Here is a 16,458-nt window from a genome sequence, read left to right as displayed (position 1 = left end):
AACCAAGAGAAAAAAAAAAAAAAGAAAAGCGATATTCCCTGCTATTCTGCAAGCACTGGCCTTCACGTCTTCGAGGAGCCCGACAGCCAAGGAAGATGACGCTCCAGGTTACATCTGGAGGACAAGAGACGCCCTGATGGAAGGGAAACAGCCCTTTGACTTCAGAAAGGCCCTGCTTGTTTTAGGGAACAGCCCCCAAACCACTGCAAAAGGTTCCGAGCATCCTGAGTTCAGCCGCTCGCTGCCGTCCCATGGTGTCCTAGGGGACACCTCTCCACAGCGGAGTTAAGACTCCTTTCATCACATTAACATCTACCTCGTCTTAAAACACGGACACTCGTCAGAGAGAGCAACGCACCGGGGATTTCCAGCATGGATCCACAAGCAAAGTCCAGAAATGCCCAATATTTTGATAAGTTTTTCCACGTCCCACCTGAGAGCCCATCCTACTGGCATCAGGGCCCCTTCCAGATCCTCCAAGCTATTTAGGTGCCTGATTCCCAAGCAGGATCCACACATTAGGGTGCATGGCAGGGGTGACAGCACAGCACATTCCTGGGGGGCACTTCTGTGTGCCCCAGTAATTCCATTCTGGGCGTATTGTTCTTTACCACATTTACTTGATAACTATCAGTAGCTACAATATTCCAGAATTAATTTTCAAAGTCCACTATCCCCTTGCATGGACAATGTCCTATATGCTGAAATTTAACTCTATCACTGCTGCTGAAAGCATAAGGCTCTCAAAAATGAGCAGAAAAAAATAAACAAAGAGCAGAGCATATTTTCAGCTGAGCAAGACTGTGTGTGTTGCTGCGTCCTTCCCAAGGGAAGGAGTAAGGTTTTGAGCCCACAAAGAGGATCTACAAGCACAGGACATCTACGATATCCATCCCTTCTGTCCAGCCAAGGAATAGCCCAGCGCATAAAACGTCCCACCTAAGTGGGCAGTAGCCAGAGACTTACTCCACCACTGCTTGTCTGCATAAGAGCTGGATCTTGGCTTTTATAGCACTGAAACTTAGGAAATAATGTTGACAGGAAATAGATATATCCTTATTTTCATGTGACAAGCCATGGGGATCCAGTTGCAGGAAGCTGTCCCCTCTTTCCTTGGAGAACGTTGTTTATCCCTTCCCTAGGTTTCCCAGAGGTTAAGGTGAACATCCCATTAGAGAATCCAAGAAGGATCCGGGCACTAGAATAAAGCTGCTATTTCAGTGAGTACCTGGAACACCAAGGTGGCCTATTCACACATTCATTTATGCATCTGTAAGAATGTGTAGACGTTTAAGAGTGGTTGGACTCATTTGAGAGAGAAGGGAAGAAGAACTTGTAGTCAATCAGCTGTGCTAAACATGTTTTTATGTGTCACATGCTAGGGAGCTTGATATTTTTATTAAAACTTTAAAAATGTTAGTTAAAAGGATGGCAATGGTTGGTTCAGCTGAGTCCTGGCTGAGATGCCCTATTTTTGCCATTACAGCAATGGAAGGAGAAATAGAAAGATCTCCATGAACTGAGAATCAGTGGAAATTTTAAGCTCCAATGTCTTTCAATGCACTTAAATTTAACTCTTCCCTCCATTCTCTGTTTCAGTCTCTCAGGTTTCAGAAGAACATTAAGCACTTCATACAACACCCATCTAAGCACCTAACTTCTACAAAGAGCATCATGTACCTTGAAAAATTAAAACCTACCAGCTTGCAAACCAAGCCAACACGCATGTAGGGGCTATAAGACATACATTGAAAGCACTGGTAAGAATTTTTTTATTTTTTTCTTTTTCTTAAGACAAGTTTAACGTGGTATTGAAAGATGTAACTTCAAATACACTCATCACATTTTCTTTCAAACGTAGACTTGTTCAGACTGCATTTTTCAAGAAAAAAAAAACCTTCCTAACAGATAGAAAAGGTGTGAAAATTTAGATATATGCAACTCTAAATATTAATTAATCTGCTTGTCTCAGGACAGCTCATTACATTGTTTCTTGCAACTAACTTCATTAAATATTTTCCGTGATTTCATGAAAACTTTTTAAGATTACTCACCTCTGTCAATTTATATTCTCTAGGTTGCCCACAATTCCCAGGTCTTTAATGGAACCATAATGCCTATCTGTATCATGCTTTAGTTAGCCGTAGCTGCTTAGTTCAACCTCAGCAAGAAAAGAGTCACTTTACAATGTGGTCCGTTCTCACAGCCTAGTCACTGAAGACCCTTCACCACAGAAGGTCTGAATGGTCCTTCCGTCACTTATGGCCCCTTCTCAATGGTGGCTCCTTTTCAATGGTGACCACCAAAACGACTAGAGGAAACAACCACAAACTGAAGCACCAAAAATTCCACAGGAACTTAAGGAAAAATTTCTTGACAGTGTGACAGAGCCCTGGAACAGGCTGCCAAGAGAGGTTGTGGAGTCTCCTTCTCTGGAGATCTTCACAACCCGCTTGGACACAGCCAAGTGCCACACACTCTAGATGACCCTGCTGGAGCAAGGGTTGGACTGGATGATCTCTAAAGGTCTCTTCCAACCTTAAGTGTTCTGTGATTCAAACACTCATTATTACTTGCTTATGTCTTATTTTCTTGAAAATTATTCCTTAATAACCAACCAGACAGATTTTTGTAATTATGACACTTTGTTGCTTGTACAACAACAAAAAACCCAAAAACTATCACTCAGGAATAGCCTGACTTTCACGCGCTGGGAAAATATCACTGCCAAGAAAGTAGGATGCACATCATCTGGGAGCAACAACTTCAACTGCATTCTGTCCCTTCCAAGAAAAACATCCCCCAATGCCCGCTCATGGCCCTGACTTCCTTATGGCTTCCTCTGCTGCTGGTCATAAATTCCGTGGTCGGGGTCAGCTGTTCCTTTCCCTTCCTATGTGCCTGCGGTGGCAATCACACATTGTGTCACCTGCTGGGATTTGTATTCTGACATCATGCCGCCTGTCCTCTGTGACATTAGCTTTTTATCATTAACACCTTGTACTGGAATATTTAATTGGCCGTGTTGTCTCTCTGCACTGTAGATTTATTTTGCATTCTCATTTAATTAACAGCCATGACCAGTGGCCTGATAGATGGCAAAGCATCCGGTGAAGTTGAATCCTACTGGATTAAAAGCATTGCTGGAAGGTTTCAGATGGCCCATGCAGCCATACTTTACTCTGGCAATTTTCTTTAGAGTACCAAGTTCCTAAAACTACTCCTGAGGACACAAGAGGAAACAAACAGGACACAAAGGTGATGCAAACCCTGTTCCTGCAGCCTTGGTTCTCTCAAAATACTGCCTTGTCTACCAGATCCGCAGATGAGTGCCGGGCTTTTCCACCCGCGGCTGCTCTGGGATTCAGAATTTCAGGTTCTCCCGGGCGCCGTTGGAGGACTAATATTGATAACGAAAGCCACTGCCAATGCTCTTCCTGGAACTTAATCAGTAGATTACAACACACTGCATGTTTCTCCTGTGCTTGCCAGGGAATTCTGAATTAATTATAAAATCCATTTCCTTGTTTATAGGACTGCAAACACTTTTAGTCTAGAAGAATTTTATGACTCTGTCCCTTTCCAAAATTTCAGTTACTCTTTGGAGACAGAATCTATTAATACCTTGCAGCGCCCAAGTAGAGGAAAGGATGGGGCTAAAAGCTCTTTTTTGATTACAAAAATTGTTTATGTAAGCAATTTTGTGGCCCTGCTATGTGGAAGCCAACCTATTTCTAGGTTTTCAATTAAATTAGTTTATAGTTGAAAAGGGTACAAACTATATGCTACCTATTTGAATTCTCAAGCGTGATGGGACATTTCCTAAAGGAGTAAGGACTGCATGCAGTTTTTACACTATATTCGTAAGTATTGCACACAGTTTTTACTCTTTTTGACCCTGTAGCTAAATGACAGAGAACTAGGGATCATCTTGATCTCTGGTACAGTGAGATGGAAATTAGAAGATCAAAGAATTTAGAATATAGAATTATTTCCTAATAGCTGACCTCAGCAGGAAAGCAATAAAGGTAGGGTGGACTATTAGCATTTACAAGGAAAAATTATATTTTTCTTTTCTGGAGGCATTTACAGAGGGGCATCTTCTATGCTTCTGCACTTCTGAACTTCTTCACAAGCGAATTGCTATAAGCTGGGAAAGCTTCAAGTTTTATAAATTAAGACTTGTTGAAATCTTGATGCTCTCTCAGCACTGATAAAACATTTTAGATCCTTATTTAAATGAGTCAGTAATAAGTTGATTGTGAAATATATCATTATTTTACTTGCAGTTTCTCTTGCTTGATTGGAGTCTGCTTGCCTCCAGTTACAATTGCACTGATAACTCAGTGACCGATATAATTAGCCTGGCTGTCATTATGGCTACTAGCCAAGAGAGTCAAATGTTGTGAGATATTTCTTAAAAAAAAAAAAGGAGTTTTAAATGCACCAAATAACCTGATTAATTAAAACTCACGGTGTCCCAGTTAATTCCTGACAACCGAAAAATATCTGCAAAAGATGCAAATTGAAAACGCTCTTAAAAGGCAGCGAACCCCGTTCCACCAGTCCCGTGGGAGCTGCATCCAAAGGAGGCCGGGGCCGCCTCGCCCTTGGGTGCTGCAGCGGGAATCCGGGCAGATTCCCATTCTGGCATCGCCTGCGATTTGTGGGAGACCCTGAGCAGGCAGTTTTCTCTCTCTCATCTGTTTTTTTTGGGCCCGGAGGAGGAGGAAGGGAGGCCGGGAGCCTCCGCCAGCCCCAGCTGCTGGGTGCCGGCGGGATTCGTCCCCGCAGGTGCAGCGCCCGGCTGCGTCTAGCGGGGCTTTGAGAGGCCTCGCAGAGAGGCCGGCCTCTGAGGAGGCTTGTGTGGCAGCAGCGCTGGCAGATGAGCCAGTACGACGACTTTGTGACGTTCGCCGCTCATCCGCGTTAGGAAATAATGAATTAATCCCCCCAAAATCCCATCCCATAAAAGAGAGAGTCCTGCGTTCTGCAGGATCAGCCTCAGAAGTGATTGGAAATTTAGGAGACAGTGTCACAGTAAAAACACCGTCCTACAAGCAGTAATACATTCCCCTGCTTATCTCCCTATGTTTTGAAGCTCCTGATTTCTGGAAATCTGATTCACTGGGCAACAACAAATCACACTGTCTCCAAAAGACATGGGCAGGCAAGAACATACAGAAGAAGCAAAGAGTAGAAAATTTGCCAAGAACTTCCAAAGCAGAGAGACCTAGAGAGGTCCTAAGCTGAGGACCTAAGGGGCAGTTATTTTCTAATAAGTGATAGAAGGGCATGAATTGTTCTGGAAATAAAATTACAAGCGTTTAAGAAAGTAGACCCGAGACAGGCTACAACCTCAGGACACCTTAGCTGCCATCCTTTTAGTTAGACTGACTACTGTGAAAAATAGCCTATGCCCATCAAAAGCAAGGCGTGAAGTTGTGGGGAAAGGGACTAGCCTGAAGATTCCACTTTCTGCTCTGCAAAAGGAAATTTCTGTCTTCAGAACCTCATCGTGCACTGAACACTAACCACATCTCAGAAAAGGAGGAGAAAACGGAGAAAAGAAGAACAGAACTATGGCATCTGAGGAACTTCTTGTTTAATGGATGTCATAACCTAGGAGAAAATATAATCCTTGTATGCTATAGCATGTTATGGTATGCGTTCCGCATGGACTTTGAAATTTTAGCTCTTCTTTAAACAAAATCATCTACAAACATCCCAAAGAGAAATTTGATCCAAGGCTTTGTAATGACCTAAACTGCAGCCCACCCCCAGAAAGACATGAGCGTGAATTTTAATTTTCAGCTTTCCGGAAAGTTTTGATTGCAGAATCCCAACTTCCATGCCCGCCTGGCATTTGCAGAACTTGATGAACCGCGTGCGTGCCGTGCTCGGTAAGAGCAGCACAGCCTCGAGAGCAGCGAACCTCCGCGTTCCCCTGCGGCGGGAACTCAGCACGGGGCTTCACTACACGTAGTTTCTCCAGGAAGATTAAAAAATTCATTAGTTTTCTAATTCTCCCACCGTTATCTGGACACCAGCATTTCCTATAACTGTTAATAGCGTCACTGTAACATTTTTTGCTGGCAAATGTTATTATTCTAGGAATTTTCCTGTAGTGAAAATCAAAATCATCTGTGCATGAGCCAGTAGAGGGTGCAGTCAGTGTGGCTGCATTTCCTACGTGCTTGAGCTGGGCACTGCTGCCTTTTTAGTTTGTTTCTAGAGGAGGAAAAATATAACAAGGCATCTATTGCTATGCTGTGGTTGCAATTCAATACTTAATAATAAGTACAAATTGCATTGTGACTTTTTCCTCAGCTCTCCCTTTTATATATATATAAATATATATTTTCTAAAACGTTGTCAGTATTTGCAATCATGCCGGGTTTGTGTTGCACATATATAGTTGGGAGACTTTGCAAGAAAGCTTGCAAGGTCACATACCTTATGGTTGCAGACATACGAGGCATGTCTGTAAGCTTCTTTTACAAAGACAGGAGTTAGAAAGGTGCATTTTCTATCAACAGCAAGATACATTTCTATTCTATTTGCAGCTCTTTATCAGACTTTAGTCAAGCAAACGTCCAAAAATAATAAAACCAAACACAAACAAAAACGATTCTTGAGGAAAGCAGCATTTGGAGACCTTATTATTCCTTTGGGAATATTAACTTTTCAAAACGATGCAAATTAAAGGGGGCCTTTGATACTAGAACGAGCATTTGTTTGCAACATAGATGCTGCAGCAGCCCTAGTAAAAGGCTGAGCTGTCTCCAGGGGATACTTGCTTCCTTCCACCACCACCTGCGGGTTGAGCAGTCCGGGCGGCAGAGGCACGTGACGAGCGCTGCCGCTGCAAAACCAGCTCCGCGGCACTTGACAACCATTTGTTTGGTAAATATTCTGCTGCATGGCTGGCATGGATGTAAATATGATTATATCTACAGTCAGCATTCCAGTACACCTGCTCTGGTCCACTATTGTGCATCTCTAATTTTACTTAACTCTCAGGGCCTTGGCTACTCAACTGCCTACATACCACTGATGCCCACCAGCACACAAGTGTTTAGGTGCAGGATTCAGCTCAGCCTCGCTGTTCCAAGCAGCCTAAAACTCAGTTAGACTGAGCAACGGCCTTTAGAATAAATAAAAACGCCAAGCTGTGTTCACAATACTGACCCATTGAGAAGAACAGCTATCGGACTGAGCACAATACGATAACCACAAGACACACAGTATGAAAGGATTTGTAGGGGTAGAAATGATCACGTTTACACAGGATGATGCTAAGCTTTGAGTCTGAAAGATATGCTTTTGTATTTGAAGAAGTATTTGTTGATGTGAAAACTAAAACAATTCTGCTTGTCTCCTTACCAGGAGACAATATATAACTGTAATCCTTTTTCTACACTTCAGTTTAATTGCGGGTTCCCATCAAAGACTAACCCACACAAGACATCCTGCATGGCTTACACATCTGACCTTGAGTAGTTACACTATGCTGGTAAATTTTAAAAGTGAATCCCTTTTTATACATACTTTATACAATGCCTAGTACGTATAAAACGAGCAATGCCCTCTCCTGCCATACAAAGCTACCCACAGTGGAAACAACTAACAACATCTCCAACGAAATGTCTCAAATCTCAGCACCAGTCCCTGCAGCCATCCAGTTCATCAAAGGGTGAAACAAGCTGAGGAGAACTAGTTCAGTGATGCTCTGAGGAAAAATGACTGTCTGGCATCAGCACTGAAATTAGGATGTGGCTGACTGATGATTTAGGATTGTTTTTTGAAAATACTGGGTAAATTGAGTAATTTGAACCAATCATGAAACATAACGTGCAACACAACATTCTTCTACCCTGCAGCGTCCCTTCTGGGAAATCTGGAGTGGCGGCGAGTACATTTATCAAGAAAATAATGACCCAAACAGACTCCTTGAAGCCTAAGACTTCTTCTTTATAAGAGGAATCTGGGGAACTAATTAGGAGGAAATAGCTCCTCAATGTCCTGAGTGAACTCCCACTGAGAAAATAAACAATTTACTGGCTCACGCAAGTGCAGACATCCATAGATAGTCTTCTTTATGACATGAGTTTTTACAAATATAGAACTCAGAAGGGCATGCTTGATAATGAAAAAGCCTGGTAAACAGCTAAGGATTCACACTTGTCACGAATATTCTGAAATGCATCTTGGAATCGGGAAAATTAATTAAGCTATATCTAAGAGAAACACGTCATTGTATTTTATCAAGAAGAAAGGTAAAAGACAAGGTCTTCTACCTATTTCTATAGTCTTTAATGCATTTCCTTTCTTAAATTCCATTCCTTCTTTGGAGAACTGCTAGAGCATTCTTGTGTGTTTGCGTTTGCTAACTATCAGACAATAATTGTTCTAGAAGTAGCTTTGAAAACACTTGGTTTTGCAAATACCCTCTCTTTTGGACATTCTGTCCAGAACAAAAGGCCAAGTATTTTGATCAATGAAGGAATAAAGCTGTAAGAATAGAAAAGAGAAAGAGTACACACATTAGAAAGGCATCGGCACGCAAGAGTAGAGTATCACAGGGATGTATGACAAGAATTAATGGGAGCACATTAATATTTAGCCCAAACATCAGCAGCAATGTCCTGTCAGTGCGGTGAATGAAATTATCCTAAGGGAAATAACTAAACATCATTGCTTACAGCTCCTGCTTTCTAACCTTTCAAGCTGGCAGCTCCATATCTATACCAAACATTTTCATGAGCCCTTTCATTTCACGTTAAACGTGAAGAGAAAGCATGTAATTGGTAACAGAGCTAAGTCTATGTAACATGGTTTTGTGCTGTGAGAGGTTGAAGAAACAGTTGATCCAAATGGAAAACTGAGCCTGATGTCTCAGACAGACTTTTAATTCACTTTGGATTGTGTTGAAATACTAGTATTCTATAAAATCCTGATTATGTTTTATGATGTCTTATAGACATAAATGATCAGCTGAACTGCTGTTGGAGAAAACATTGCTACTGAGCCAGGATGTAAAGCCAAATCATCTACAGTTTTCACTCCTCAATCTCTTCAGTTAGAGTCTCATTCTCTCAGGATCCTGATGATATTTCTTATAATCAGTGGAAGAGGAAAATAAAAAGGTTTTGAGAGAATAATAACATAGACCAAGCGTACATATCCTAGATTAAGCAACAGCTACGTGTGTGCTCACATATAACTTCCTTTTCTACCAGTTCGGTTCCCTTGTGATTTTTGTGTGCTCGCTTTAAAGGAGCTTGTCAAGACAAATTGTCATCCAAGCAAAAGAGGTAATTCCTAAGTGAAATTTCATAGTAAGCATTTCCCAGTATAATGTATTCTATTCCAGCTTCTCAACCCCTTTCCATTCCACACACATACTCTTCCTTTCTTTTTCTGCTGTTCCTCTCCCTACTCATCCTGTCTGGCTGATGTCTGAACTGTTCAGGATGCCACAAGATGAGGGCAGGACCTGTTCTCTGCTTCATGTTTTACACTTTCTGGAGCCTCTACAGGAAACATCCAAGCAGTTTTTTACTGAAAACTTCTGTCCCTGACACTTCATCAATTGGTCTCCTCAGCTTTATAAAATTTCAGTGAAAATCTGATATAGATGCTTTCTTTAGTGGGTCTTCTTGGGCTGCTGTGGTCTACAAAATTATGATTTACAATTTGAAGTTCATATTACATCTCCTGTGTCTGCTCTTTTATGCATTAGGCTTAAAAAACACTGTGTAACTCAAATGCATATAAATATGGATGTACTCATTAGCAATGCTCTATCTGTAACTAGTATTAGAGCACCCTAGGGAGTAAAATACTTAGTGCTGAGCATCGGAGATGGACAGATTCTCAGTTGTGTTGTTAGAAGTTTCTGAAAACAAAGCAGTCGTTGGATAGATACAATGGTCAACCCACTAAATAAAAATTATAAACACAAGAATAAAATCTGATGCCCTAAAAGCGCTCTGCCAGTAGACTATCTACCTGGTCCAGATTTTGCCCTCACTTTTTCTCATTACCCTAAAGCTTCAACTAGGGTGCAAAAAAAGAACATAGCTGGGGCTACCTCTTCTTTATTTGTGGTTCGGCCATGTTTCCATAAGCTGAAAAAAATATAAAAGTTTGAGATACTAGGATAATCATTAAACCCATGTTCTGGGTAACACAGTTCTCACATTTGTACGGACTGCATCAATATGCGAGTAGGTAGAATATTGGACAAAAAAAATCCTATGTATGTATTTTAGGTTAGGCTATTTGCCATAAAAGATAGTAGCATGAATCAGAAAGGCTTTTATTTTAGCTGGTACTGGTCAACACAATATATTACCTCAATTCAACTAGCTTCAGCATATTACCTCAATTCAACTAGCTTCAGCATATTGTTCAGCATATAATACCACAGTGGATAAGGAAAAGGACTCAAAATAGGGGGAAAAAAAAAGCTCTAATATCGTTTTTCTCATGTCTTCGGTGAGTTTGGGGACTCTGAAAAAAGCTGTAGGCAAGTATTATTTGGGAAGAGATATAGAGGATGTTGTTCATCACATCAATGGTAGCATAAATTACATCTGATTTATTAAAAAAAATGCTAGGAGGAATATTTAGAGAGTTCATGTTGAGTACATATCATCCAAGGGAAGATTTATGTGCTTTTAAGTTTAGATCATTACACACTTGCAATACACAGTTGTATACAACTTCCAATTCCACCCTCCTTTTTGGACAGTTCTCAGAAAAAGACATCCAAAAGAGCATTTGTTTAGCTTTGCTTTAAGCACAATTTGATGTCTTCTTAATATATATACAAATAAGTCAAAACAGAGCAAAATGAAAATTTGACAGTTTTCTAAATTATAGTGGTGCATACTAATACTTCGACATTTACAGGCATAATTTCAGGGATGGCTCTGCTAGATGACTTGAAAAAAACTCAGTGGCAGTAACTTCTGTAAAGACTATTCTTTTGTTCAGTGGTTTAGTTACAGATTTTCCATGTAGTATTTCAAGTAGTGCTTGCAGGGTCAGGTTAATCAGATCTGCTGTTACTATTTAACCATCCAACATCATTATTATCCTTGAAATGACAAGAAAATGCTGATTTGCCATTTTTTTCTACAGAACAGATTGTAATCATTGTAACAGTCCATGGAAACCCTCTGCAAAATACAATGGACTTAACTATGCCCTAGAGACTAATGGTAAAATAATAATATGCATATATAACATCTTTGTTATACTGATTCATAGAGATGTGATCTCACCTAGGCTGTATGCGAAGGAAAAAAAAAATGACAACTGTTAATAAATGGAAAAACTAATCATACAATTCATGCAATCAAGAAAAAAGTTGAAACAAGAGCTAAGCATCACTTATGCATTATTCTCAGCCTCACATCTGTGTTTTGAAACATTACTGAAGCCTGAAAGCATTTAATAAATAAAAGAACCAACACACCGCTACAACATTACACAAGAGCAAACTTCTTGCTAATCACAGCAGGCCTGATTTGACTGGACCAGAAGAAAGATTTCACCAGACAAAGCATTCTAAATATCCCTTTCCTCCCAAAACCTGCCAGCTGTATTTTTTTTTTCTTTTTAAACATCCACATCATATTTCCGCATTGATTCATAATCTGAATCTCTCTTTTCCCTCTGTTGTGATGGAAGGGTCAGACAGGAAATATACTTTTGCTCAGATTATGCCCCAGTGTCTTTACTGATTCCTTAATCCATCTACAACATAGATCTTTAAAGATGATACTCGGTTGGAAAGGACAGAAAATGAAAATATTAAGGGAGCCATAATGGAAGATATAAATCCTTACACTCATTTAAATTTAATATTTGATTGCTCCTGTGATATCATTCTGTAAGACTTTTAAGACATGTGAAATGGGATGAAGACAGAAGGACAGTAACCTCAGAGGAAGAACATAAAAGCCAGAGATGGATTTTGCTGCACTTTGTTCTTATGGAAAATGTAAATATTTTAAAGCTTATGTACCAAACTTAGACCTCATTTTCTAGAGTATGCTGATATATGCACAAGGTATAATTTCACATGGTACATCGGATTTTCAGATGGAGAAAAATCTTCAGATTAGGCTACCGAGTAAAAATAAGACACCTACTTTACCTGCCTTCATGATGAAGTGGCCTAAACACGGTAAAATCTAAGAAAAGTTGAAATCCACAGATACAGTAAAGCTTAACAGCTAAAAATATATTAAATACAAGTATACCAAATGAAACACAGGATATATGTGGATATATGTGGATATATGTGGATATATGTGTTAATACCTGGACAGCTAGGATAAAGTTGGAATAGAGCACAGCGGCCCAGACAAGGGTAAATCCCACTATGAATGATAAGATCAAAATCAGTGAGAATGGTCAATAAACACCATTCCTGGAAGTCTGATACTAGACCTGAACTGTTTCTAGGCTAACTGCTAAAAAACAATAATAAATCAAGAAGAACTTCTAAGGTCAATGGGAATAAAGGCAGGTAAAATTACTATTGCATCATATAAACATATATCAAAAACCTGAAAGATATTGTACATCATCAGAATTCAATACTGACTTCAGAAGTCAGGCATGGTTAGTCTGCAGCAGCATTTCCCAGGCACAGATGTCTTGTGGATCTAGCAAGTAAAGAAGCTGTATTGACTGTATCAAACATGTTAGTTGGGCAAAAGAAGTCCCATTTCCCTCCAATGAATGGAGAAGTGAAATCAAAATAGGATAAATATTTCTTTTCTCCGAATCTTAAAACCATGCCACAAGGTAGCACTGCAGATGATATAGCAGTATAAAGGTAAATCCAGGACTGGTCCTACACAACACCTACAGGGCTTTATTTTGATAGCCAAACTGTGAAAGAAGACTGATATTCTCCTTCAAGAGCTGCCATGTGCCATTGACAGTGAGGTGATTTACAGCAACCATCAGCAATGTCAGCTGTGTGCTTCTCTATTTCCAAGCTATTCTTCCAAAGTAAACCAAGCCAAAACAACCTTGTTACCCAATTAAAAAGACCCTCACACCAATAACAAGATGCTCTTTCCGTTAAAAACCAAAGCAGTATCACTCCCAAACTGCTAATGTCTCTGAAAAGAAAACATCAAGCAGCATTTAAACACTGTATATCAAGTTGAGACTTGACAGGGATTCCCATCAAGTTCGTCTTGATACAGAAGACCTTCAAAATAAATTTGATTGGTGATATATTTCTCAGGTTTCAGGAGGGCTTTCATGCTGTGCCCTAATGTATTTCCACAGTATATCATTTATATGGTTCCACTATATATGGTTCCAGTCATCCCTAATGGCCAAAGACCTTTCCCACCTTTCACACGGCATCCATCAGAGCCGGCTCCTCACAGTGTTATTGTCCCTTTCTGACCATGGTACTGATGGCTCTCCCAATTAATTACCATCACAACATGACAGCTGCAGTGTTACTCACTGAAAAGCAAGATCAGCCTGTTGAAGGAACAATTCTGCTGCTTCTCCTTGATTCCAGGGGGGAATTGTGCATTACTGCACCCAGATTGCAGAGGTCTTCACCTCCCAGACCAAGTCAGACAGAAGGTGTGAAAAGAGAAGTAAAATAAAGAACTGCATGATACACTCATGGGATGTCTGCTCTGAGCAAGGATAAACTTCCGAGAACTCTTCATAGATCACAGACACGAAAGCTACTCTGAAAACTTCAGTATTTCCTCCCTTTCCTACTGCTCTCATTAAGTATGTCCTGTTGCATGATTTCACACCATGCCAAAGTTGGTTATTAACTTTCCCATGCTTCCTGTTACTATTTTAGAATTATGTATGCAATGTATTACTACTCATTAATTATAATTTACTTCAATTAGCATGACTGTTGATATGAAACATGATGCAGGACATAGCAAAATAATAGTAAGAGCAACAACAATGGTTGTAACTGTCTGTACAGTAAGGGAGATGTTTAGGAAAGGGAGTATCTCTTTCCAAAAAGGTATCTCTTTCAGGAAAGCTCGCTTTTTCTCAGGGGGATTTACTTGGCAAGATAGGAATCCTCTAAGGGATTTATGAAATTTGAAGGCTGTAGAATCTTTTATTTCCATGTAATTGTTTTATTTGCTTTCTCTCATGACTTTTCAAAGGCTTTGTTGTCACTAATAGCCCGTATCAATTTCAGTAATTGGAACCCTTAATTTTACCAAGCTCTAAAAGGGTATTTAAATCATCAATCTCGCCCTGACTTTACCGGGAGTCCCAGGGACTGAAGCTTTGCTGCTGACAGTTTGGGGGCAAGTGTTAAATAATGTAGGAAAATAAATATACTGTGCTTCCCACAGAATGATTGGTGTCACAGAGTCATTACAACACGCGGCATGGCTCTCCAAAGCAAAGGTTGCTCCATGGCATCTTTCTTTTGGAAGGCAATCTAGAAGCAGGTATGTCAGACCCTGCTGTTAACCCACCCCAGCAGTCTCAGACAATCTTTCATTTCTCCGTGAAAGGTGAAAGCAACGGGTCCAGTGCCACAAACGCCCGCATGCCCTGAGTCCGGCTTCTTGATCTTCATGCCTTTTAAAGACAGCGAAACTCCACGTCTGCAATCCTAGCCACAGAAAAATACCACAGAGCAGCTAATGCTCTTTTCTAGGCTTCAAACAGTTTACTTTCTTTTGCCCGCTAGGATAACAGGATTGTTCGTATTTATTACAGGGAAGGATAAGCAGGTTAATGACAAGACTGTAAAATAAAACTCTGCTTCAAGTTGGAGTAGCTGTAGTAGCTGCAGCAGCAAGTCCTGGTGTCTTCTAAAAACTTAACTGAGACTGCCAAAATGCTCACATATGCAGCAACAGCTGAAAGTAAATCCAAGTCAATGGTCCTAAAGAGTAAGTGTAATCACTATTTTATCTCCATTTAAGTGATACATTAGGACAGAAGGAACACGACTGTGGTGCTAGCTATGCAAACAGATATTTAACAGTGATAGCATTTTATGCAAACTACCTATTAAGCTGCTAGCAAAGTGCCAAAAAAAAGTAGCAAAGTAATTAAATAATGGACAAAGCCTGAATTTTATCGTAAGCTTTCCAAAGCACAAAAAGTATGCCAAAAGGTAGTATAAATTCAGTACTGGTTGAAATTCATTTGTACTGTGGATTCTTGAAGTTCCAGACTCTGATCTATTCTTTATTACTCATCCACAAAACATCTAGTGATTTTTATTACAAGTCCCATCCATTACAGTATTAAACTTAAATTCAATATACACTGCAAGGTCATGATCCTCCTGGTGATGAAAATCTGTAGCGCTACAGCCTGCTTCATTTAAGGCTTAGATCTCTTGACCTACTGAAAAATGAGACTTATAAAAGGCATGCTCAGATGTCACAAAGAGTAGACTTGGCCTCCGAGTGGGAAGTTTACCTAATATCTTCAAATGGTTTAATTGCCTGCCAGGTTTTATTTAGGAGGTCCTTCTGATCCGAGTGGGCTGCTAAGAACCCCGCTCTGGTTATCTGATGTCAAAGTTGATATTAGTCCTTCGAATCAAAAAATGACAACAAATAAATGTTTAAGCCAAGCTGCATCCACGTTATACCTGCCGCCAGCTACAGTAAGTCCGTAATCTTTAGAATCACTCCGATTTGACCCAATATTTGCTAAGTTAAGTTGTACTTTAGACTTTGTAGTATTGCACTGGAAAATGTAATAAGCTGAAAAGTGGTATTGTGCAGAAGGTAAATAGCACGCTCTGGGCTGAATATTTACTAAGGCTGAGGCCAAAGTGGCATAGCATGACAGGCAACATTACTAAATTACAGGGACATTATAGTCTTCATACTTGGAAAAAAAATAGGTTGTCATAAATGGAGAAAAACTTGATTCTTTAAACACTTTAACATCTTTATCTTGTTCTTTGGTTTTTTTTTTTTCCCCTTTCCTCCCATCTTTTTTTTTTTCAGCATCTGAAAGTTAGTAATTTCTTTACATGCTGCGATACTTTAAATAGTTCACATTTCACTTCCGGAGCAAGAAACTTGATACATTAGGTCAATTAATACTAAATCTAGCACCCATGTTATCTCATCCTCCTTGTCTCTCGTCACAAGTAGTCCAGATAAGGAGATATCAGTGAGACAGCAAATCTAGACTAGTTACATCACCCGTCAGAAGGCAGAAAATTGCACAAAACTGGGTAAGTGATTGCCTAGCAACAGGATGGTATTGCCTTAGTATTATGATGACTTGCCAAGGCAGTTCTTTCTGAGAGGAACAAGCCAGGAAGATGAAGGAAACACAAAACAGTATGGATGCAAATGGACATCCTCCCATCCTATGCCCTGGAGTCAGAACAGCAAATTTGAAGGTTTACTCAGTTTCTTTGGACTAAATTGCTGCTGAACTTGG

At 40.0% G+C, this 16,458-nt stretch overlaps 1 protein-coding gene across 2 annotated transcripts in view; it reads right to left on the bottom strand.

Annotated features, from left to right (window-relative positions):
* NLGN1 (neuroligin 1) overlaps positions 1–16,458 on the bottom strand; it is a 349,667-nt gene that overhangs the window by 287,148 nt on the left and 46,061 nt on the right. The window lies entirely within an intron of this gene.

The sequence above is a fragment of the Nothoprocta perdicaria genome, unplaced genomic scaffold (assembly GCF_003342845.1).
Source record: "Nothoprocta perdicaria isolate Ctin4 unplaced genomic scaffold, notPer1 scaffold_4, whole genome shotgun sequence".
NCBI lineage: Eukaryota > Metazoa > Chordata > Aves > Tinamiformes > Tinamidae > Nothoprocta > Nothoprocta perdicaria.
This window is presented reverse-complemented; position numbering and strand designations above follow the sequence as displayed.